At 38.0% G+C, this 24,684-nt stretch overlaps 1 protein-coding gene across 1 annotated transcript in view; it reads left to right on the top strand.

Moving 5' to 3' along the window:
- KCNMB2 (potassium calcium-activated channel subfamily M regulatory beta subunit 2) overlaps nucleotides 1-24,684 on the top strand; it is a 236,424-nt gene that overhangs the window by 125,586 nt on the left and 86,154 nt on the right. The window lies entirely within an intron of this gene.

The following is a 24,684-nucleotide window of genomic DNA, read 5'->3' as shown; positions in this document are numbered from 1 at the left end:
ATCACTGTCAATGCTGGGTCAAAAGCAAAAAGTTGGGTTAATACAATGTGGTTATTTTAGAAACTCAGTTTTTTATATAGTAAGACTTTCTCATTTGACATCAGAAAGGGCACTCCTGAAATAGTACAAAAATTAAATTGCAGAATATTTTTAAGGAATAGAATTTTGTTCATTCAGTTAAATTCAGTGACTTCAAACAGAATTGTCAAGTAGAAACTGTCAAGTAAAATTATATTTTAGTGGAAGTTGAGAATTTTTTTAAATTAACCTGTGGATACACTAGTTCAAGCAATTCTGTTTACCAGTCTTCCCAGGATCTTATTTGTGCTGTTCATTTAAGCATTTCACATGCCTCTTGTTTCATCCCCAGCACAACTCTGGGAGCAAAGTATTTTCACAGATAAAGCATCTGAGATTGTGAGGACATGATTACTGCCTGGAATTCATAGTTACATACCAAAGACTTCAGAGAAATGATGAATAAAAGTAATTTCTACCTAGTGCTTAAATCTCTGCCTAAGCCCTGGAAGTGCATACTTACTTTTTCTGAACACTGTAGCCTGACAGAGCTTTGCTACTCAACCAGCCACCACGACTACCCCTCCCATGCAGGTCCCCTCCCCGTCAGGGCAGGTGGCCTCCAGGACCTGACAGAATATAGTTAACCAAAAATACCACTGGAAGAAGAATCTCAGGCAGGAATTGAATGACACCCTCCAGCCATAGGTGTCATGCAGAGTCCAGCTCCAGCTCACGCTTAGAGCACACCTTTCTCAGACTCCAGAATTACATTCACTTCCAGACTTCCCTAAGTTTTCCCCATCGTAATCACTAAGCCACTCATGTCCAGATCAGGTGAGGGAGTGGAGGACAGTCCAGGACTTTGGAGAAACATTTAACAGGAGGACACAATTCTCCTCATTCCAAATAATCCCAAATTCAAGATTTGCATTCAGCTGGATAATATCAGACATGCATTTCTGATCTCTACTTATAGTTTTCTTCTCTAGGGCTATAACTGGGTCCAAGGTCTGAACTAAGGTTGTTTTCAGAGGTTTCCAAATCAGATGTGTGTGTGTGTGTGTGTGTGTGTGTGTGTGTGTGTACAAAATTGGACCAAAGAAAAGCCACTGTGCAGATGACACTCACAAACATATTTAACTACTCCCTAGTACTAAATACAGTAGGAAGCAAACTCTGAATGTGTTAAGTCTTCCCTGGGAATCTTATTAATTTTATTTTAGATGGCCTTATAGACTGATGTTATGATTCAGCCTCTTGGCCTGAGGTCCTGACCTTCTAATATATCCTCTGTTTCCCTATTATTCATTCACTCATTTATTCAACCCATGTTTAATATTTGTTGAGTGCCTACTGTGTAAAGAGCTGAACTGATGAACTGAGTGGCCCTTGCAGAAATTGTTGTCACAGGGACACTAAGTGAGCATTTACTTTATTCCCAAAACTTCACTAATACCTTTCCATCATTAGCTTATTAACTTTCACTCTCTTCAATTCTCACAACAATAGACAAGTAGATATGATGAAATCCAATTAACAGACAGCAAGCTCGGTAAGGAAATGGCAACAGAGTAAAAATTCCCACCCAGGTCTTCCAGAGTGCAAATGCCACCCTGCCATACTGCCTCTATTTTAATCATGTATATTTGCAAGTATTTTAATTATGAAGATTAAATATCATAAAATAATCAAAATCCTTAATATTGTACCTGCTGCTGTTACTTTTATTCTCCCATTCCACACAGAGAGAACCTAATTAATTCTGAGCTCCCAAAACTTCCACATATCCAAGAGCTGTTAGCACAGTCCTAGACTGTGTTCCTCCTGGCCTTGTCCTTCCTGCCCTTCAGAGAGACTTCCACCAACCCCCTAGGAGCCACAAGGCAAGGCCTATAAGAAGACGAAGAATAGCAATTCAAAAGGAGTAAGAACCTGCTTCAGGGTTAGGATCACATGGGGCTGGGAAGAATCTTGGCCAGCAAAGCCCCTTCCTCCAGGGAACCTCTTCACCCCAAAGAGCAAACTGAGTCTTCAGAATAGTCCAAAAGTTGCACTGGACAATAAAACACAAACCAAACATCACTTCTACCATCACCTCTGATCAATCTGAAAAATAAGGTTAAAATAAATTTTTGTTTAATATTCTATGTGTCACGCTTGGTTTAATACAGAAAGCACTGGTTTCAGATAAAATGACCTCCTTTTGAATCATCTTATATTTCCTTGGGCCAGTTTGTTAATTTCTCTGACCCTCTGATTTCATGTCTATAAGATGGGAGGTGTAAAATGCTGTGCTGATGTGGGTATTAACTAAGATCAGTTAAAAAGTTCTGGTGACAAGAAACAAATGGTTCCTTCAGTTCCACCCTTTCTCCATCAGATGTTTGCTGCTGTCATTGTGATGAAGAATTTAAATCCATGTTTTCTACTTTGTTGTTAGTGTAACCCTTTGATTGTGCCAAGTAGGTTTTAAAATGTCTCAACATTAGCCTTCCCGTTGAAACCAGAAGTTTAATAGTGAATCTGCCATCTTCATGTCCTGTTTCCCCAAGAGAAAAAAAAATGAGATTAACATATTATTAAGGGACCTAACCACCTAGAGGCCATAAACTATAGATGCTGGGTAGAAAGGATGGAACTTGGAACTGATCAAAAATTCACGTTATTTTGAGATTCTATCTCAAGAGACTCTCAGAATATTGCTCTGTTAATAGTGTGTACAGTCTGGTAGAAGGAGACTGCAGTGATGTGAATAAGTTTGGATGCTATGTTGACTCGATAAATATTTATTAAATGTTTCCCAAGTACCAGTTGGTGGTCCGGGTACTGATGATATTGAACAAAGCAGATGGGGGTCGTTGCTCTCAGGGCACTTCAATCTAGTGGGGAAATACCACCAATGGAAAAATGACACTTATTGCATGCATACTGTGTGTGAGGCGCTGCAGGATTAGGTGTTTGTGATACATGCTATTTTCTTAAGAACCCCACAGCATCAGTTGCTCTGATTATCTCCATTTTACAGATGGGGAACCTAAAGCACAAAGAGGTTAAGTAATACGCGTATGATAAGTATCAGAGCCAGACTCAGGCTCCAGAGATTTCCGCCCACATCACAGTGCACACTCGGTTTTTATAGAACCCAGAGTTTTAAGTGGTTACTTTATATTATTCAGAGATATTTTTATATTTTATTATATGAATTCTATAATACATCTCTGACTTAGATGTAGCAAATGGTAGAAGTCACAATTTTAGAAACTATAACTAGCAGTGAAGCAAACGGCAGACTCAGTTCTAGTGGGAATGGGCCCAAGAACGCACAGTTTTTATATTTCTCGTATTTTTATATTCTTTAGTATTCTTTCTACTATATATACATTTAATTAGACAAAAAAGGAAGAGGTTGAGCAAATATGAACTGAGTTGAGTGGTCTTGATGCTCAGTCTCTCATTGTAAAATCAGGATAAAACTGTGCAGACTCTGGAAGCATCTACAGTGATTTGCCTGTAATGGTTACTCTGTAAATGCTAGTGCCTCTTCATCTTGCAGTTCTTGATTTGTATTTTTTTTTCTTTCAATTTGCATATGGGCAACTACTCAGAGAAACTGTGTTTTTTTCCTAGGAAACTTGTGAAGTCAAGTCAGTCTTAATTGAAACATAAAACAAGCTCTGTAGAGCTGGTCTACATGAATGTTCAATGGGCAAACAAAATAAGAAAAGAAATATCGTAGCTAAAAATTAAATGGTTTACCTACTCCTAAAGTTACCTACTCTCAGAGCGAAAACAGTTCTCAGAGTTCACTTTAGAGAACCACTGGAAACAAATCACAGCTATGAACTACCTTGTCCAAAGTTCCACATCCAGTTGGGGGCAACAGACTTGGGACTAGACCCCTGCTCTGTCACCTGCCCTCAGTCTCCACCCCATCCCATCCACAGGCTCTCCACCACTTAGACTGACTTCCCCCAGGCAATGAGGGGTGCCCCACCTGAGAACCATGCTCTGTCACACCTTCAGGCAAAGCTGCCTCCAGGTGGTACAACTTAATGGAAGTTACCTTTTGATGTGGTCTGAGAATGACTCTCATTATAAACATTTCAGTCCTGTGGGGTAAACCTATATGGAAGTTACCAAGTAAGAGCATTGCTGGAGCCTACAGAGCCCTCATTAACCCTGGAGGGAAAGCATTTGTCTCCTTGCCTTATAACAGTCTGCTTATCTTTTTTAAGAAAAATAAAAGTTCTCCTCATATATCAAAATCTTGTAATTATTTCATTAAACTCTCAAGGTCTCCACCATTTTTCTATTGTCCATGAGAAATGGAATCCTTCCAAAAAACAGCCAGAAAAACTCGATGTTAATTTTTCAAGAAAATTCATTAGTCTTAAATTGCCTCTTCCTTTCCAGTAACACACTCTCACACACACACACAAATACACACACACAGGAAATACCAGACACACTGTTTCTTTCACTGCTTATGAGTTTGTAGACTTATTCTGTACTTCATTTCAACATTTATTCATTTATTCATCCGGTGAATATTCCTCGAGACTTGCCAAGTCTTCGATCCTCTTTGAGGACATAAACTCCAGTCCTTGTCCTGGAGGAGCTCACTGGGGAGACAGACCCTCAGACAGGCATCAGGGCCCCCTAGACTGCAGAGGATGGAGGCACAGTCTTCTCCCAAACAGCCAGGCAACGCTTCACAGAGGAAGAGGCTTTGAACTAGGTCTGGGAACGTTGGTGAGAGTGGGGAAGGGTAAAGTCCAGAGGTAGATCCAGGGCAAAGCACTGTGTGGCTACTGAACGGTGAGAAGCAACAGCAGGCAGAAGTGAGTGAGTCAAGTTTGGGAAGGTTTGTTTGTTTACAGTCGTAATAATAAAAAGGACCGTTGGGACCAAATAACCAGCAGGGGGGCAGTTTTGCTCCAGGGAAAGCATCTACTGGTAGTATGGTAATCAAATTCAAATTCATTTTAATAACATGTCAGCATTTGGTAAAGTTTTTACTCTGCAGCTGACCTGGTTTCCGAGAAACTGGAGACTGACCATGGAATTCATGGCGGAACTAGTCTAGTCTTCTAGAGACAAAATAAAACAAAACAAACAAACAAAAACAACTGCAGCCTTCCAAAGTTCTTCATCCTGAATGGTAATTCAACATGTGTGCCCTGGTATTTATGTATTACAAAAAAACAAAAATAAAAAAGAGATCATTTTGTTTATTTTGGAGGTAAATTACAGAGAGATTTTTTTTTTAACGTGCCAGCCTACTTTTTCAATTCGAAGGTTTAAAAAAGAAAGAGAAAGAGTTTGGGGCTGATTTGAATAAGGCTTGTGCTCCCAAGAGCTTTGTGCTTTGGTAAGCAATGTTGGCTGATTATTGCCTCATGCTTTTCTGAAACAGCTGTCTGTCTCCTTTTAGAGCTCTATTCTAAGGGGATTGCAAAAACCACAGAAGAGAGTTTAACTCCTAAGCCCTCGGTTCTGTTCATTTGGGTAGAAAAGATATGAAAGAGAGGCGGTCCAGCTTTGTCTGTCTGTCTCTCTGTTTCAGAAGGTTGGTGGTCATTGGAGACAAATAGTGAAAGATCTCTTTTGTGGGCTCAAATGGAGTTTTGCATACACCATTCATTTGAAGTTCACCTATACATTTTTGATGTATGTCTCTGTGTGTCTTTGAGCAAACAGTTTTCAGCTAGGATTCAGCGTTTGTGTCATGGAGGGACAAGTCAAGACTTGCATCACTGAGCTGTCTTTCTGTTGCCTGAGTACTGCTATAAATTTAGTTTATCTGGAAACCACACCATTCTACTGTAGTTGAAATCATTCTTGCTCTTATTCAGGAACTTCCTTTTATTTATTCATTTGGTGATTGTTGATTAAACATGATATGCACTTGGTATTTTTCAGATGTTATGTGTATTTAACTTATGGAGTTTTGTTTCCTACCACAAACAGTTCTAGTTACATGGTTTAACAAAGGGACCTGGGTGTAATGAGCTTACCCACAGCCCTTGGGAACAACTCAGGGGCAGAGGTCTTCCACACCCTGGCACATCAGTTACTGCCGTGCCCAGAGTTCTTTGTACCAGTTTGTATTTGACCTCAGGTCAGAGTCTGAAGAACTTCCAGGGACACTACCTTCATTTTCCTTAATTTGGTTCATTTAGTAAGGGGAGTTCATACTCACAAATAGAGTCAATCTTTCTCTCTAGGCATTGCTTAAAAAACCGAAATATTATTTTTTGGAATAAATTGAATTATCAGCTTGCCAGGCTCATGTTAGCATTTTAGGTTTGGGCAAATTTCATACATATATAATATACAGGCATACATATGACATATAGATGTAAACATCAAGGTGTTTCCAGGTATTAATGGAAAATTGAGGTGAAAGAAACCCAGGTGTGTTCCTATTATGTTTTTAATCTTTGTATCTAGTTTCAGCTGAACAAAAGTTAACTGGCCACCTGCTCCCACTCTGGGCCTCCAGCACCACTGTGTTCATGAACCACTGACTTCACCCCACCTTGCTTGGCATTGTTCTCCCTGGTTCTGACCTCCTCACATCCTGCCCAGCCTTCTCCGCATACCTTGGTCTCTTTGATCAGGTATCTCCAAGCTGACATTGATTCCTTTCCTTGGCTATGATATGCCAGGAATGTACTCCCAAGCCCTCCAAATAATGATTTAGGCCTGGTACGACCACAATGCAGAGACTATCCAAGAGCCAGCACACAAGGGCCAAGCTCCCCTGGGTTTGCTTCAACTCCCGGAGAGAAAAGGGGACATGTGGAGCTAAATCCTCCCTCTGCTCACATCAAGCATGATAACGGTTTCCTGTGCCTGAATTAAAGCAACTCCAGAGAGGCATCATCTCGACCCCCACAGTAATCCTTTCGGTGGTCCTTTAGAGCTTACAAAAACCACATTATCAACTTATTTAGGAAGCACTTACTGAGCGCCTGCTGTATGTCAGGCACTCTATTAGACCAGACTGAAAGATACACAGATGAGTAAGACAGACTCAGAACAACCTGGGGAAGCTGGACCCACCAGGTTAGCGATGGAGACTTACCTAGGAAGCGAAAAGATACTCAGTAGTTTTGTTGGATCTGACACCTTTGGTTACAAAAAGGGCTGCTTTGTCTTTGGTAACACCTCCAAAGCGAAGCCATCATTACTAAGCCCTCATCCTCTTCCAGACTTCATCTATTTGACTTCAACATTGACAACATTTCTTTATCCATGATAAATAGATAGGCTTTATCCATCTCTAAATAGAGTTTGCCTTGTACACATCTCCCTCCCAATAATTTTATTGTTTCTCATTTGCAGCCCTTCTAACAGAAGTCTCTGATCTGGGCCCCAAAGTATACTAGTCTGATCTTCTCTTTGGAAACACCAGGTCACCATAACACCTGGCAAATCCCAACTCATGTGGTTGGGATATAATAATAGTGACTTCTTGCTTTGTGCCTGAGAAAGGATTTTTCTTAATATATATAGTTTCCTATCTAGTAAGTATCATTCTATTGCATAGTCCTATGTTCAGGTTAAAAAAAAAAAAAAACTCACCAAGTCCCTAAGATTTAATCTTTCTCTATATCAATCTATCTGTCTAATTTTCCCCTCAAGGAAGTAAACTTTTATTCTCAGAAGTTAGGTAGATCAAGATCCTTTCCTCATCTGTTCCCTGAGCCTGGAATCAGATCTGAGTTCAAAGCAATTATGACCCAAAATGTCTGCATTACCCAAGGCAAGTCATTTCATCTTTGGGGTAGAGGGTCTGGATTTCCAGCTTTGAGATCAGAAGCAACACAGGTTATCTGAGTTATAAATTGGAATATAATAAGAGGTTGCTCAAAGCCACATTTTAGGTTGGAACAGAGAAAAGACTTAGAACAATTCCCAGGTTCTTTCCACTGCGCCACACCATCTCAGGGGGTTGCATCATGAGGCACCACAGCATGCTTTAATCTGATTTTTTTTTCCTCTGCATCTTTTAGGCATTTTACAGATCTAACCAAATCTATGGTCCTACCAGCATTATAGGGATGCAAATCTCCAAACTCACAGTAACAGATTTGAGGTCCTAAGTACAATGGATTCTGTCCCTTCATGAAGGCAGCAGACCTCCAAGTGTTAACGAGATAGAATTTAATGTGACATATGGATGTGAAGTTGGATGTCTAAAGGTTGGGTGGACCTCTGAACTGAGGTGCTCTCTTGTAGCCTCCAGCCCAGTAACTTTTTCATAAGCATCACTGTACGAGGCTGGACTTCATCAGTTCTCTCTGCATCAGGCTATTTATGAAGCACAATGTTTTACAACTTAGACCAGCTTCTTGTATTCCAACTCATTCACAATTACCCAGTATCAACACTCTCTCCTTTCAGCATACCAAATTCTACACTGGGGAGGCTGGCATTTTTGCAAGCAGGCCAAAGTCAGGGCTTGCCTCTCACTCGAGTCTTTTAACCACAAGGGAGTTGTAGGAACTTTGAACATTCCTGGAGACTCCATTTCAAGATTCTTCTCTTTGGTCTGTGGTGATGCCGCATTTGATTTTGATCCCCAGGAACCAGATAGGGAGGACCTTGCTTATAACACTTAGATGACAGCTTTTGTGACTGCTCTAGGCCTTTCTGATACTTCAGAAGCTATTATAACTCTGCTATCATGGACAGTGGGCAGTACTTGACTTCTCTGTTTCCTTCTCCAAGTTTGCTTATGATTTTCAGGTGGAAAAAGTTCACAATTTTTATGTTTCTTCTTTGCAACATAAAGAACACCATTGTAAACTGGAGACATGCAGAAGACTCATCAGTTTCTACTATCTTTACCAAATACTTGTTTCTCATTTAAAAAAACATTGTTGTATGGTAATATTGACTTTTTGATTAATTAATTTATTTTTTATATTTTCTACAAATTGAATGCACGTAGAGGTACATGTGATTGCCACCACAATACCTCTGGTCTCCAAATTTCCTCCCCCTGAACTTGGTACTGAAATCTTGCCCCTACCTTGAACATCAGGCAAACACTGTCCTATAGCTCTGCCTTTTCCAGAATTAAATCCTAGAATATGCGATCTTTTTGAGTCTGGCTTATTTCAAATAGCATAATTGATTTGCAATTCATCTGAGTTGTCATATATGTAAATAGTTTGTTCCTTTGTGTTGCCTATGAATGAACGTACGACTGTTTGTCCATTCATCCCTGGAAGGATACGTGGGTAGTTTCAGTTCTGCTGATTATAAGTACTATTCTATCTATAAACATTAGTGTATAAGTTCTTATGTGGACATAAGCTTTTCTTTTTTTTTTTTAGGAGCACAATTAGTGGGACATATAGTAATTATATGTTTAACATTGTAAGACACTGCCATACTGTGTTAAAAAGTGACTGTACCGTTTTGGATTCCCACAAGCAATGTATGACAGTTCCAATTTTTTTATATCCTTCAAGCACTAGGTATTAACTGTAAGGTCTGTAGGTTTCAATTTTAGCCTTTTAGATGGGTCCTACTTTCTCAACGTGGTTGTAATTCACATTTCAATGACTTATCATGTGCTAATCTTCCATCCTTATACCTACTTTGAAGTAGCTGCTCCAGTCTTTTGCTTAAACATTTAAAAAAGTGTTTATTTTCTTACTGAAGCAGATCGGGTAACCCCATCCAAAAGATCTTTGCCATAATTTTCTCCTCTTGTCAGATCAGCAGAATGTCTGCATAGGTTATTGTGGTTGGTAGTTTCCTCTTACAAATGCCAGGTTTGCACACAAAAAGAGTGAGAGTAGAGTCTGTAAGCTTGTTGTTCGAAAAGATATTCTCTCTGTTTTCTTGGTAAAAACTTGTGAAACCTGTGTCTGGTCTAGAGGATGGAAGAGGAAGCACTTATATGTGAACCTCCAAGTTCACCTGTCCCCTCCCCGCACCCCTGTACCCCAGCTATAAAGTTCAAAGAATTTCCAAAATCTTTGTTCAGAGGAAGAATTCTTAGACAAGAGCCACCTCTGAACCCTGCAGTCAATAAACCTGCTTCCTGAAAATTCCTCAGGTGACCACCCTCTTCTGTTCTTCTTCATTACTATTGAAATTTGAGAGTTATTTATATATTCAGAATACAAATTTTTTGTCAGATATGCAACTTGCAAATATTTTTGCTCCATCTGTAGCTTGTATTTTCCTTCTCTTATAAAATATAATTTATCAGTTTGGTGTAATGCCTAAGAACTCAACTAATTCTAGCTAACAACCTTTCCCTGAGTTATTTTCTGAAAGTTTACAATTTAATGTTGTGAGTTTCAATCTACCATCCATTTTGAGTCAATTTTTATATAAGGAAGCATGAGATTTAAATTGAGGTTCTGGTTTTTGGTTTTTTAAAAATACACGTGTATGCACTGCTGATGTTTCAACACCTTGGTTGAAATGACTGTCCTTTCTCCATTGAATTGTCTTTGCATTTTTGTAAAAATAAATCAGGGCTATATTAATATTTGTACAGATCAACTTCTGGACTCTCTATGCAGTGCCATTTACCTTCATGTGTATTCCTTTGCCAACACCAGACTATTTTGATTACTGTCCCTTTACAGTGAATCTTTATCCCTTGATATCCCTTTATCCCTTTAGAGTGAGTCCATAATATAATTCCTCCAATTATTTTTCATTTTCATGATTGTTTTAGCTACTCTTTTTGCTTTGTCTGTCCATATAAAATTTAGAGCCAGATTGTCTCTATCCTTAAAGATCTCCTGACAGAATTTTGACTGAAACTGCACTAAACAAATCAATTCAGAGATAATGGACATATTTACTAGATTTAGACTTTCAATTTATGAGCATAGTATGTCTTTCCATTTATTTAGGTCTTCTGTTATTTATTTTGTCAGTGTTTTGTAGTTCTCAATGTACAAAATAGATAAATTTTATTTGGAAGAGTATTTTAATTTCCAAGTTTTGTAGATTTTTTTCCTGATATCTTCAAACTAGATCTATTCTGCTTTAGTTCTAAAAGTACGTCAGAGAACATAATTTTTATTATTTCAGTTCTCTTCAGCTTCTTAACATTTGTTTTGGCCCAGAACATGACCTGTCTTAGTGAGTTTCCAAAGTGCACTTAAAAAGGAAGACAAGACCCCATGTGCTTCACTCTGTTATTGGATGGGATGGTCAATAAGTGTCAATTAGTTCATGGTGGTTGATAGTGTCGTTCAGTTGTTCTATATTGCTACTGTTTTCTTGTCTATTATTTCTATGAATCACTGAGAAATTTTGAAATCTCCAACTATAGTTAGGAACTTATTAATTTCATTTTTTGTAATGTCAGTTTTTTTTATTTTGATTCATTGTACACAAATGGGGTACAACTGTTGTTTCTCTGTACACGAAGTAGAGTTGAACCATTTGTGTAATCATACATGTACATAGGATAATGATGTTTGTCTCATTGTTGTATTTCCTTCCCCCACACCCTCACCACCCATCTTTTTCCTCTATACAATTCATCCTTCCTCCATTCTTTCCTCCTCCCACCCCCCTGTTATGTATCATCATCCACTTATCAGAGAGATCATTCAGCCTTTGGTTTTGGGGATTGACTTATCTCACTTAGCATGATATGCTCCAACTGCATCCATTTACCTGAAAATGCCATAATTTCATTCTTCTTTATGACTAATATTCCATTGTGTATGTATACCACAGTTTCTTTATCCACTCATCAATTTAAGAGCATCTTGGTTGGTTCCACAATCTGGCTATTGTGAATTGAGCAGCTATGGATATTGATATGGCTGCATGTCTATAGTATGCTGATTTTAAGTCCTTTGTGCATAAACTGAGGAGTGGGGTAGCTGGGTCAAATGGTGGTTCCATTCCAAGCTTTCTGAGGAATCTCCACACTGTTTTCCAGAGTGGCTGCACTAATTTCAACCCCACCAGCAATGTATGAGTGTACTTTTTCCCCACATCCTCACCAATGCCTAATGTTGCTTGTATTCTTGATAATCGCCATTCTAATTGGGGTGAGATGGAATCTTAGGGTAGTTTTGATTTGCATTTCTCTTATTACTAGAGATGTTGAACATTTTTTCATATATCTGTTGATTTCTTATAGAGCTTCTTCTGTGAAGTGTCTGCTCATTTCCTTAGCCCATTTATTGATTGGGTTATTTGTATTTCTTGGTGTAAAGTTTTTTGAATTCTTTATAGATTCTGGAGATTAGTGCTCTATCTGAAGTATATGTGGCAAAGATTTTCTCCCACTCCGTAGGCTCTCTCTTCACATTGTTGATAGGTTCCTTTGCTTTGAAAAAGTTTCTTAGTGTGAATCTATCCCAATTATTGATTCCTGCTTTTATTTCTTGTGCTATGGGAGTCACGTTAAGGAAGTCTGGTCCTAAGTCAACATGATGAAGGTTTGGACCTACTTTTTCTTCTATAAGGTGTAGGATCTCTAGTCTGATTCTGAGGTTCTTGATCCATTTTGAGTTGAGTTTTGTGAAGGGTGAGAGATAGGGGTTTAGTTTCAATTTGCTGCATATGTATTTTGAAATGTTGTTAGGTGCATAAACGTTAAGAGTTAAGAACTATTGCTTATTTTTAGTGAAGTTACCCTTTTATCAGGATGAAATACACATATCTTTAGCCTGGTAATTAATCTTTCTCAGTAGTCTACTTTGTGGGATATTAATACAGCCACCCCACATTTCTTATGCCATGTGTTGGCATGGCATATAATTTCTACCCTTTGACTTTTAACCTATTTGTATCATTTTGTTTGAAGTGAGATTCCTGTAGACATTGTGTAGCTGGTTCATTTTATTAATCTATCCTGACATTCTCTGTATTTTATTTGATGTACTTAGATAATTTTCACTTAATAAAATAATTGTGAATTTAAATCTGTCATTATTTTCTATTTGCTTTCTCTACTTCTCATTCCTTTGTTTTCCATTTCCTGCCTCTTTTTGAGATATTAAAACATTGTAGTGCTTATTTTTAATACATCTGTGTTTTAACTATATCACATAAAATTTTAGTACCTATTCTAGAGATTATAATGTACATTCGCTCCTTTTTTTTTTTTTTTTTTTTTTATTTTGCGGTGCTAGGGATTGAACCCAGGGCCTTGTGCTTGCAAAGCAAGCACTCTACCAACTGAGCTATCTCCCCAGCCCTATAATATACATTCACTCTTAATACTCTATGTAGTACTAATATTTTACCACTTTGAATGAAATGTAAATGCCTTAATACCAAATGGACCACGTTATGCTCCCCTTTATAATTATTTACATTGTTACATTTGCACACATTGAAAACTTCATATGAAAATGTTCTAATTTTTGCTTTCAACCAGCAAACGTATTTAAGGAATTCATGAAAAGAAGAACAATCTACTATTTTACCATTTCAGTTGCTCTTTCCTCATTCCTGATGGTCCAAGTTTCCTTCTGATATCATTTTCCTTCTAAATGAAGATTTAAAAAAAAAAAAAAAACCTGATTCTTCTAGAGCAGATCTGCTGGTGACAAATTTCTCTGGCTTTCCTTTATTTGGAATTGTTTTTCTTCCATTTAATTCCTGAGAGATATTTTCACTGGCTACAGAATTATGTGTTGGTAGGGTTTTTTCTTCAAATATTTCTTAGATATTCTTTATTCTACACCTAATCTGAAGAACATTGAAACTGTTTTCACAGACCAAAGACCAGTGTCTATTCTATTGTGTCTTCTTTTGATAACAAGTTATACTATGATATAGACATGTATTAGCACTTTTGCATTTTATCTCAAAACTTCAAAGTTGTAAGGCTTCAATATAATAAAAATCATACTGTTACATAGCACACATAAAATGTTCACTTATGTTAATATGAGATGTTGATTCAGAGTAGTTCAAGATCACAGCCTACAACTACTTTATTAATTTCTCCCACAATTAACTGAACAGTTTTATTGTCTCTCTCATTACAATTCCAATTGTTCTTTCCCTTTGACTTTACCATCCTGTCTTACCACACCTCTTTTTTTTTTTTGGCGGTGCTGGGGATTTGAACCCAGGGCCTTGTGCTTGTAAGTTAAGCACTCTACCAACTGAGCTATATCCCCAGCCCAACCATCCTGTCTTGATCACACCTTCATCATTGTATTGGCTAGCAGCCACTGGTTTGAAAGTAAAAATCAAACAAATAACAAACTTTATCATTATTAATAATGCCACCTCCTTCCCTTATTAGGCTGCCAATTAAACAATAATTAATAAGGTAATAACAGCAAAACTCTTGGCTATGTGTTTTTTGAAGTAACAGGACATACTCATATACCTTTTGAAATAACAAGGACATGCCTATTCTAACTCCCAATGTCTTATTGGCCTCAGTATATATCGCCCCCATCAAACCTAAGGTTCCCATTTGGCCAAGAGTCCCTTCCCTATCCCTATTCACCTCGAGAATATCAGTTTAGCCTTTAGGACTCCAAATAAATGGTGCTCCCTTTTAGGAGGCTTTTCTTCCTTTTATTTTTAATTACTACAGTAAGCAGAATAGTAGGCCTCAAAAGAGGTACATATCTTAATCCTGGAACCCGAGAATAAGTTCCCCTACTTGACAAAAGGCACTTTGCAAGTATGATTAAGTTAATCACCTTGAGTTAGGGAGATTGTTCTGGGTTATTCTCGTGGGCCCAAGTTAATTTCAAGAGTCCTTAAGTCCCCAACCTTTTCTGTCTGTGGTTGAAGGGAGACACGACTGAGGACCGGTCATAGAGATACGATTTTGCTGGCTTTGGAAATGGCAGAAGGGAGCCAGGAACCAAAAAATGTGAGCAACCCCTAGCAGATGGGGAAAAAAAAAAAAAAAAAAAAAAAAACAAGAAAATGGTTTTCCTTTAGAGCTTCTAGAAAGAAACCCAGCCCTGGTGGTAGCTTGATTTTAGCCCCATGAGATGGATATCAAATTTTTGAGCAACCAAACCATAAGACAATACATTTATGTTCTTTTGTCACTGTTTGTGGTAATTTGTTACTGCAGTCATAGGAAACTAATCCAACTTCTTCCTGGTGGAGTTCAATATCATTTTTATAAGCTCTTGTTACATTCTATGCATACGGCTAACAATAGATACCCAGCACTTATACCCTGTTGATACCCTGTAACAACTTGTCTGTTTCTTGCAGTCTGCCTTTAGTGCTTGGAAAGCAGGTACAGGTCTCATGTGTAGAACTGGTGATGTGTGAATTCGTTCATTCATCACCCATAATTGTGAGTGAGTCATCACTTCCCACCAGGCTCTGGGATAGACTCTGATAACATCAGCGCATATTAATATTGCTCTTTCATTCCAATCAGTCTCTTGACTGTGATTTTTATTAAAGAAATTGGACAAGGATCAGACATAATAAAAATGGGTGACCTAGACATGGACCCTAACAGCATTCATAATCTTTAGATCTGGCAGTCAGAGGACATTAAAGACATATTTGTATCCACAAAATGTTTCCATTGAATCAGGGAGGTTATTTTAGGAAATACAATGGGCCAAGGAGAAAGGGAAGCAAGTGCAGAAAGGAAATGCAATTGCTTATTTTTCACATAAGGCGTGTCATGCAGGAGGCATCCAGCAATGTTGCTCATGACACCATCAAACGGGTGACTATTTCTAAGCCAAGTTATGAATCATGTTAGCACTGTCTGTCCAAGAAACAAAAGAAATGAGATTGACTTTGGGAGGAACTTGTGTTCTTGTCAGCAATTTGCAAGAGGCACTTCCTCAACCCCTCTGTCAGCAGCAGGTCTCGGAGGTTTCTACTCTCTCTCATCCACCTTCTCCTCCACCTGTCCTGGACCTTTTATGCACAGGATGCTTACCTTCACCCCAAGTTGCAGTTTTGCTCCTCAAAGTGACCTTTTCTGTGGGGACACACTCCACATTTTTAAAAGTGTCTGTACACTTCCGACTTGGTATCTCACCCTGTGTTGATCTGAGAACTTCTCCACTCCTGGAAAGTTACTCAGGAATGCTATCTTATTTCATCATTTGCACTTATCTCATTTTCCTGAAAGCTTACCTAATCTCCTGTTCTCAGCATGGGGAATCAAGGGATCAAGTGTTGGTCTGTGAATGCATCTAGAGTCCTGGTTAACTCTTTAGGAGAAAGATGTGTGTGTTCTTCTGGCCTAGCACATACTTTTCCAAAGGTCGAATAGAGAGTAAACAAACAGAGAAGTTACCAATGTGGTACCAGGTTAGAAAACCTTGCACAAGCATTGTAAAGGAAAACAAGTGCTAGTCAGGTTTACTAACCAAGGAGACACAAGGGCATGGTGAAAGGAAAAAAAGAAAAGTTCCTCAGAACTGTATTTTTATTGAAACTGACCAAAATGTGGCACAGAGTAAATAAGCGAGTCACACCAAATATATCATGGTGTCTAGGTCTCAGCAGCTTCTCCTGGAGTGTGTTTCGTGTACTGTACAATCAATTTGATCCCATCTCACAGTATTGATTAGGAAGATGACTGAAATGATTGTACCCTCCAGAGTCAGGTTCAGCAGCTGCAAACCAACCCAAATGCAGCCAAGTATTTCATTCATTCTTCTTTTTTTTTCTTTTTTTTTAATCTCCAGCACGATTCATGATCTTGCAATCCTTTATCTCTTTCAGCCACTCTCCTGCTTGCTTCCTGCTCTCCTGACTTTTGTATTTTCTGTGGTGAGAATTTTCAACTAGGTTAATACTGAACAAAATTCAACCAGGCCAAAGATTCCTTTAAAAAGTTCTTCTCCTAATAAATTACCACTTTGGGGGTAAGCTGTTTTTTTTATCCCATTTCCAGGCACATTTCACAATTCACTTCATTCCAGCTTGCTAGTTGTATGTATTTCAACAGACTGAAGAGATTGTCTTTGCATGATAGTTATTTCCAGACATTTCCTGCAAAATGGTGACATTTCTTGTCTTCATGATTTTGTTTTTTGTGTCATGCATCAATAATAGCAGGTTAGATTGTGCTGTAGAAAAAAAAAATCTCACTGGCTTAGGATATCAGTCTACATGTCTATTGCTGGTTAACAGAGAGATCTGCTTATTGTAGTTATTGATAAAGTTACCCAGTCAGACAAATAACCATCATCTCACCATCTTAGCACAAAAGAGACCTCTAGAGACTCTCATATCCACAACTAAGGACTGTAGCTCAGTATGACACACAACACTTTCATTCATAATTTATGGTCCCCACTAACCACAAGGGAGTCAGCAGGACAATCTAACCATGTTCCAAGAAGTTAGAAACTGAAAACTTTTTTGTTTTTTTTTTTTTTTGCACTGCTGGAGATTTGAACCCGGGTCTTGTGCTTGCAAGGCAAGCACTCTACTAACTGAGCTATATCCCCAGCCCCCTGAAAACATTTTGAACAAACACTAATGACAGTCATGTGCTGGTGTGGAACTATGTGCTTTGACATTTCAGTGTTATCTATAAATTATCAAATTACATGCCTTGCCCATAAGATAAGTATATATCACAATAACCTACTAGACATTGATGGTAACTGCATTATGAAGTCAGAATACACTTGAATTTTTTCAGTTTTCTCATCTTTTGATCTGCTTCTCTCCTCCTTTATTGTCACTAACCTCACACACATATATAAGCATACAACACCCATTTAATCTCATCTACCTCGATAATTTTGTAACTGATCTCCATGTCTCTACCCTTGCCTTTCAAAGGTCATTTTTTCACATAACATCTAAAGTGCTCCTTTTCAAAATGTAAATCAAATCAAGTCTTCTACTACTTAAGACCTTTCCATTTTTTTCCAGGAAAAAATAAAATACAAACTCTTTACCATAACTTATGATGTCTTCAACTTGGCCTGGTAGCATGTCTCCTCGCCTACATTGCTTCAGCCACAATGGCCCTTGTTTCAATCTTCAAATAAGCCAGGTGCATGTGGAAAAGATTTTCTCCCATTCTGTAGACTCTCTCTTCACATTATTGACTGTTTCCTTTGCTGTGAAGAAGCTCTTTAGCTTGAGACAATCCCATTTATTGATTCTTGATTTAATTTCTTGCACTTTAGGGGTCTTGTTAAGGAAGTCAGGTCCTAGGCGGACCGGGTAAAGATTTGGGCCTACTTTTTCTTCTAGTAGTCGCAGGGTCTCTGTTCTAGTGCCTAAGTCTTTGATCACAGTGAGTTGAGTTTTGTGCAGGGTGAGAGATAAGGATTTAATTTCGTTTTGTTACATGTGGCTCACCAATTTTCCCAGCACATTTGTTGAATAAGCTATCTTTTCTCTAGTGAATGTTTTTGGCACCTTTGTCTAGTCTGAGACACCTGTATTTATGTGGATTGTCTCTGTGTCTTCTGTTCTGTACCATTGGTCTACATGTCTGTTTTGGTGCCAATACCATGCTGTTTTTATTACTATAACTCTGTAATATAGTTTGAGGTCTGGTATTGTGATGGCTTCTGCTTCACTTTTCTTGTTAAGGATTGCTTTGGCTATTCTGGGTCCCTTATTTTTCCAAATGAATTTCATGATCACTTTTTCAAGTTCTATTAAGAACATCATTGGAATTTTTAATAGGAATTGCATTAAATTTTTATAACATTTTGGTAGCATGTCCATTTTGACAATATTAATTCTGCCTATCCAGGAGCATGGGAGGTCATCCCATCTTCTAAGGTCTTCTTCAATTTCTTTTTTTAGGGTTCTGTAGTTTTCATTATGCAGGTTTTTCACCTCTTCTGTTAGATTGATTCCTAGGTATTTTAATTTATTTTAGACAATTGTGAATGGGGTAGCATTCTTTATTTCTCTTTCAGTGGATTCAATACTGATATATAGGAATGCATTTGATTTATAGGTATTGATTTTATATCCTGCTGATTTTCTGAGTTCAATTATTAGTTCTCAAAGATTTTTAGTGGGATTTTTTTTAATCTACCAAATATAGAATTGTATCATTGGCAAATAGTGATTGTTTGTTTTTTTACCTATTTGTACACAGTTAATTTCTTTCTTCTGTCTAATTTCTCTGAAATTAGAGTTTCAAGGACAATGTTGAATAAAAATGGTGAAAGAGTGCATCCTTGTTCCAATTTTTAGAGGGAAAGCTTTCAATTTTTCTCCACTTAGAATTATGTTGGCTTTGGGTTCAACATCTCTAGAAATTAGATAAATGCAAAGCAAAACAACTCTAAGATTTCATCTCACTCCAGTCAGAATGGCAATTATCAAGAATACAAGTAACAATAAATGTTGGCAAGGATGTGGGGAAAATGGTTCAATCATACATTGCTGGTGGGATTGCAAATTGGTGCAACCACTATGGAAAGCAGTATGGAGATTCCTCAGAAAACTTGGAATGGAACCAGCATTTGATCCAGCTATCCCACTCCTCTGTTTATACCCAAAGGACTTAAAAACAGCATATTACAGTGTTGCAGCCACATCAATGTTTATAGCAGCTCAATTCACAATAGCCAAACTATGGAACCAACCTAGATGCCCTTCAGCAGATGAATGGGTAAAGAAAATGTGATATATATATATCACATATATATATATATAGATAGATAGATAGATATCACATATATATATAGATAGATAGATAGATCTATATATATATCACTATATATATCATATATATATATATATATATACATACACACGATGGACTATTACACAGCTGTTAAGAAGAATGAAATTCTGGAATTTGCTGGTAAATGGATGGAGTTAGAGAATATCATGATAAATAAAATAGGCCAAACCCAAAAAACCAAATGCGGGATGTTTTCTCTGATATACAAGAGCTAATTCACATTAAGGAAGGGGAGAATAGAATTACTTTATATTAGTTAGAAGGGAGTGAAGGGAGGGAAAGGGGGGAAGGAATTATAGTAGAGTGAAATACATTATTACCTCATGTACATGTATGACTGCATGACTGATGTGATCCTGCAATATGTATAATCATAAAAATGAGAGATTATACTCCATTTATGTATGATCTATCAAAACATGAATGCATCTTACTATCATGTACAACTAATTAGAACAAATAAAATTTAAAAAGTATAGAAAGGAAAAAGAGAGACAAGATGGGAAAAAGAAAACATGAATATGAGAGAGAAAAAGAGAAAGACAGAGAGAGAAGATCCAGATGGACTTTTACTTAAATAGGCTCATATTGGCCAAAATCAGGACAACAGATGACATCGCCATGTTTAAATTCTGCCACTTCTGTATGATTTATTTTTACCTCAAGATTATAGAAGACACCATTAAACTTTAAGAAGATTTCTCTATATAAAAGAATTTCATCTCATCAGTGAAACAAGAATGATAGACTTTTCCAACATTTTGGAAATTCTTTGTTATGGTGGGTGTGCTGTCCTGTATATTGTAATGTAGGAACAGAAAGGTTTGATACATTTAATCATCCTTCATAAGAGTCACAGCTGAAACTCTTATGGCAAAAGACAAGCCATCAAGAACAAAGCATAACATTTATATACTTAAAATTTTATGAGACACAGGAGCCTTCAGAAATAAAGACCCAGAGACTCAGGAGAAAAATGTGTATTTTTATGCTCAGATTCAATGAATAATGGACAGCCATATAGAAATGTGATTGGGAAAAAATGATATAATGTAATGGTAATAGAAGGGGAAATCCAGCAAGGCCTGTCTGCTTAGCTTCTTCTTGGTCTCTCTTCAAGTATGGAGCAAGATCCTCTGTATAGAGGGTCATCAAGGGAGAAGGTAGAGAGTGACCTTTCTAGGTTTTATGGCTTGCTTTGGGAGAGGGGAGGTCTAGTTTCTATGATCTACCTTGGGGAAGGGAATTCTGGCTTCTATGACTTGCTTGGGGGAGAAAGAGAGGAAGGAGATCCATGGATGGGAGAAAGTTCAAAGTACTCAACATACGCACTGAGCTGTGGGAATGCATGTTCTGAGCCCCAACAGTAGAGTATTTAGCAGTATCTCTGGTCTGTTCCTATCAACATCACTAAATGTCTCCACACATTGTTAAATGTCCCCTGCAGGGAGAGGATTGCCCCTGCTACAGAGTCACTGATTTAGAAAACGATCATCAGTGGTGATTTATAAATCTGAGAGACAGACAGACATTATGTGCTCTCTGAGGGAGGTACAAAACACAGCCCATAAAGTAGTCTTGTCAAAAAATAAATGCAAATAAAACCCAACTCAGATTAAACCTCCAGATCTATCAATATTGAGGAAATGCAGGGGATAGAGGTCCTTGTTCTATAACACCAGATAGACAATCAGCAAAAACCCAAACGGTGGGAAACAAACGATCGATTCTTCAACCGAGGATTTCAAGGTAAAAACAAAAGACAGAGAGAGAAAGGAATGAAAAGGGACTCTAGAGATTAAAAGAGGTCTAAGAAATATAGCAAATATTGGGAAAATGCAACAGTGACTGGCTATTTGATAAAATTAAGCAATTATTAAATTTTTGGTGAAATGATGAATTTTTTGATTATTTTTTGAGATTCTGTTGGAGGTAGATAATAAAATGCAGTAGATTTTCATTACTTGCAGATTCTATATTTACAAATTTGCCAACTTGCTAAAATTTATTTGTGACCTTAAAGTTGATGCTCCAAAAAAGCACTGTCACGGTCATCCAAGGACATGTGCAGTGGGGCAAAGAGTTTGAGTCTCCTGAAGTACACATTCCCAGCCCAGGCTCAACAGGGCAACACTCTGCCATCTTATTTCAGTTTTTGTACTATGAGCAAATGTCCTTTTCACAGTCTTTTTAGTGCCACATTTTTTTTTTTTTTGCATTTTTGTAATTTTTGTTGGTGATTTCACTGTTTAAAACAGACCCCATGCATAGTGCTGAAGGACTGTTTGGTGTTCCTGAGCAGAAGGCATCTGTGATGTACTTAACAGAGAAAATACTTCTTCCAGGCACATTACTATGCTGTTGGCTGCTAGTTCAATGTGAAAGAGTTAAGAAATATATATTAAATGAGATTCACTTATACAGAAACACATATAAAATAAGGGTGTGGGTTGATCCGTTAATGGAAATGTTGTAACCCAGGGCTCACTGGAACCTAACTTTATATTTCCCCTAAGAACAGTGGTTACACATTCACTGATTCAGTGTTCACAGTGGCGTCATAGAATAGAGCTACCACAAAAATGAGAAAAAACTGATTACAGATGTAACCGTATGACTCGTATTTTTTTCAGAATATCCTGAGGTGAAGAGTAGCAGTTGGGGGTAAATGTCAAAAGATGACCATAGTCGATAACTATTAAAACTGGGTGATTCATATTTGGGGTTTCATTATTACTTTACTCTTGCATACATTTGAATTTTTTAATAAAGAAAGGTGATTTTTTTAAAAAGTAGATGAGTAGGATAAGGATTTTAGAAGACAGGCAACAGAAGTTTACAATTTTAGTTAAAAAAGGGCAGGTAATGTTTCAGAAGGAATTGAGGGAGATAACTAAGTGGAGGGAATAGTCAGCACAAAGGCCCTGAAGCAAAGCATGTTTGATGTATTCAAAGCATAGCAAGAAAGACAATATGGCTGGAACACAGTAAGCCAAGGCAGATGAGGTCAGAGCAGCAATGGTGATCAAAATCATGTAGGACCTTACGGACCACTGTAAAGGTTTTGACTTCTGATTGGATTGGTTGGTTAATTCTAAATGCTGAATCCAGAGATACAGGAAGTCAATAAAGGATTTTGAGAAGAGGAGTGATATGATCTGATTTATGATTTTGAATGATCACCTAATTCCCTTGTTAAGTATAGACTTTAAAGACTCTGGAATCAAAGCCAAAGAACCCTGAAGAACATTGCTATAATTCAGGTTATAAAAAATGATGTTAGTGGACACCTGAAGTGGTGGCAGTGGAAGTAGTGAGAAGGACCTGGATTCTGGGCACATTTTGATGATCACGACAATAACAGGGCTTCCTGACCAGTTGGATGCAAGACAGGAGAGAAAGAAAGGATTGAGGTTTTGCATGTGGTGCGTTCAAGGAGGAAGTTTTTAATAACAGACATGGGAGAGAGCATATTTGCTAGGAAAAAAATGAGAAGTGCAGTTCTATGTCTGTTAGATTTTGATCTCAATAGGAGTGTTGGTTGGGATGTTGTGTAAGTGACCCTAGGGTTCAGGAGAGATGCTGCCTGTGGCAAAAAGAGCACTGGTCATCACACAGAGATGCTGCTTGAAGACAAGAGTCTGGGTGAGACCTCCAAAGGCGAGAAGGCAGTAGGTGTTTGTTCCCCCGTGATACTAATCACTATTTGAAAGTACAGTCATTTCTCAGCACCTGTGGGGATCTGATTCCAGGGCCTCTGAGGATACAAAACTAACTCTGCAGATGCTCATATCCCGTATATAAAATGGCAAGGTATTTTCACATAACCTATGCACATCCTCCCACATACTTTAAATTATCTATTACTTGTAATACCTAATACAAAGTAAATGCTATATAAATGGTCATTTTATTATATTGTCTAGGTGATAATGACAAGAAAAAACTCTGTGCATGTTCAATACAGATGCAATTTTTTTCCAAATATTTTGGATCCACAGTTGGTTAAATTCAGATGCAGAACCCACAGATAGAGAGCCAACAGTATCTTGTTTATTCTTGGGCTTCCTCAGTCTCCCTCCACTAAAATAAAAATACCAAAAGAGAAAAGACCTCAGCTGTCTGGTCTATTGATACACCATGACGCCTGGAAAAAAGCCTGACACATAGTAGGTACTCAGTGACACTCCTACTTAATGACTTGTTCAGCTGTTCTCCCCTGGAATGTCAGCACCCCCAATTCCAGAATTACCCATCACTTTGTCCAGTCTCTTTAAGTTCCTGGATTAAGACATGAAACCACTTGTTTGTGTCTAAATAACAGGTAAATGGCAAAACTAACTTTTAGATTCAAGTTCTCTGATGCCAGACCTGCAGTCAGGCTCCAGAAGAATCCTTCATGCTAATTTTGCCTTCTACCAAGTTGGTGAACTGAGTTAATTGATGGCTTCAATCACAGCTTGGTAATTTAAAAGGTGTACTGAGGAACACTTCTATTTCATTTCTAACAACTTCCAAAAGATTTACACAAGTTATTACTAACTTTGGGAGTCAAATTTGCAAAATCCCGGTTCTTATACAATAGATAAGACCTTTCCGCCTTCAAAGGACTCTACTACGATTTGTCCATATCAGATCAATAGCCCCTTCAAGTTTTTCACTGTAGGACAGTGAATAAAATTCAGGGGTCAAGTTTGCCTTCATAGTAGATCTCCTGTCCAAATTGAACAAGACGCTTGTGCATGTCACTCCCAACAAACCTTAGTGTCTTTCTGAACACTCACTCAAATAAGGTTGAAAAGTGCCTGTTGCATAGCAAGATGGCAGAGTGACTGGGAAGCCACATTAAGGGAGACAAGTGGTCTACACCTGGGCAGCATCCAGTCTGATGCCTGCCAGCCCCTCAGAAATTAGGCAGAGCTAATGGCTCAGGAGATGGCCTGGATGGCAATTCTCAAACCAACATGCGTTTGACTCCAGTGTGCCAAGGCTGGGGAGGAGAAAAGTCAGCAAGAACG

This window comes from Sciurus vulgaris, assembly GCF_902686455.1.
Source record: "Sciurus vulgaris genome assembly, chromosome: 10".
Lineage (NCBI taxonomy): Eukaryota > Metazoa > Chordata > Mammalia > Rodentia > Sciuridae > Sciurus > Sciurus vulgaris.
This window is presented reverse-complemented; position numbering and strand designations above follow the sequence as displayed.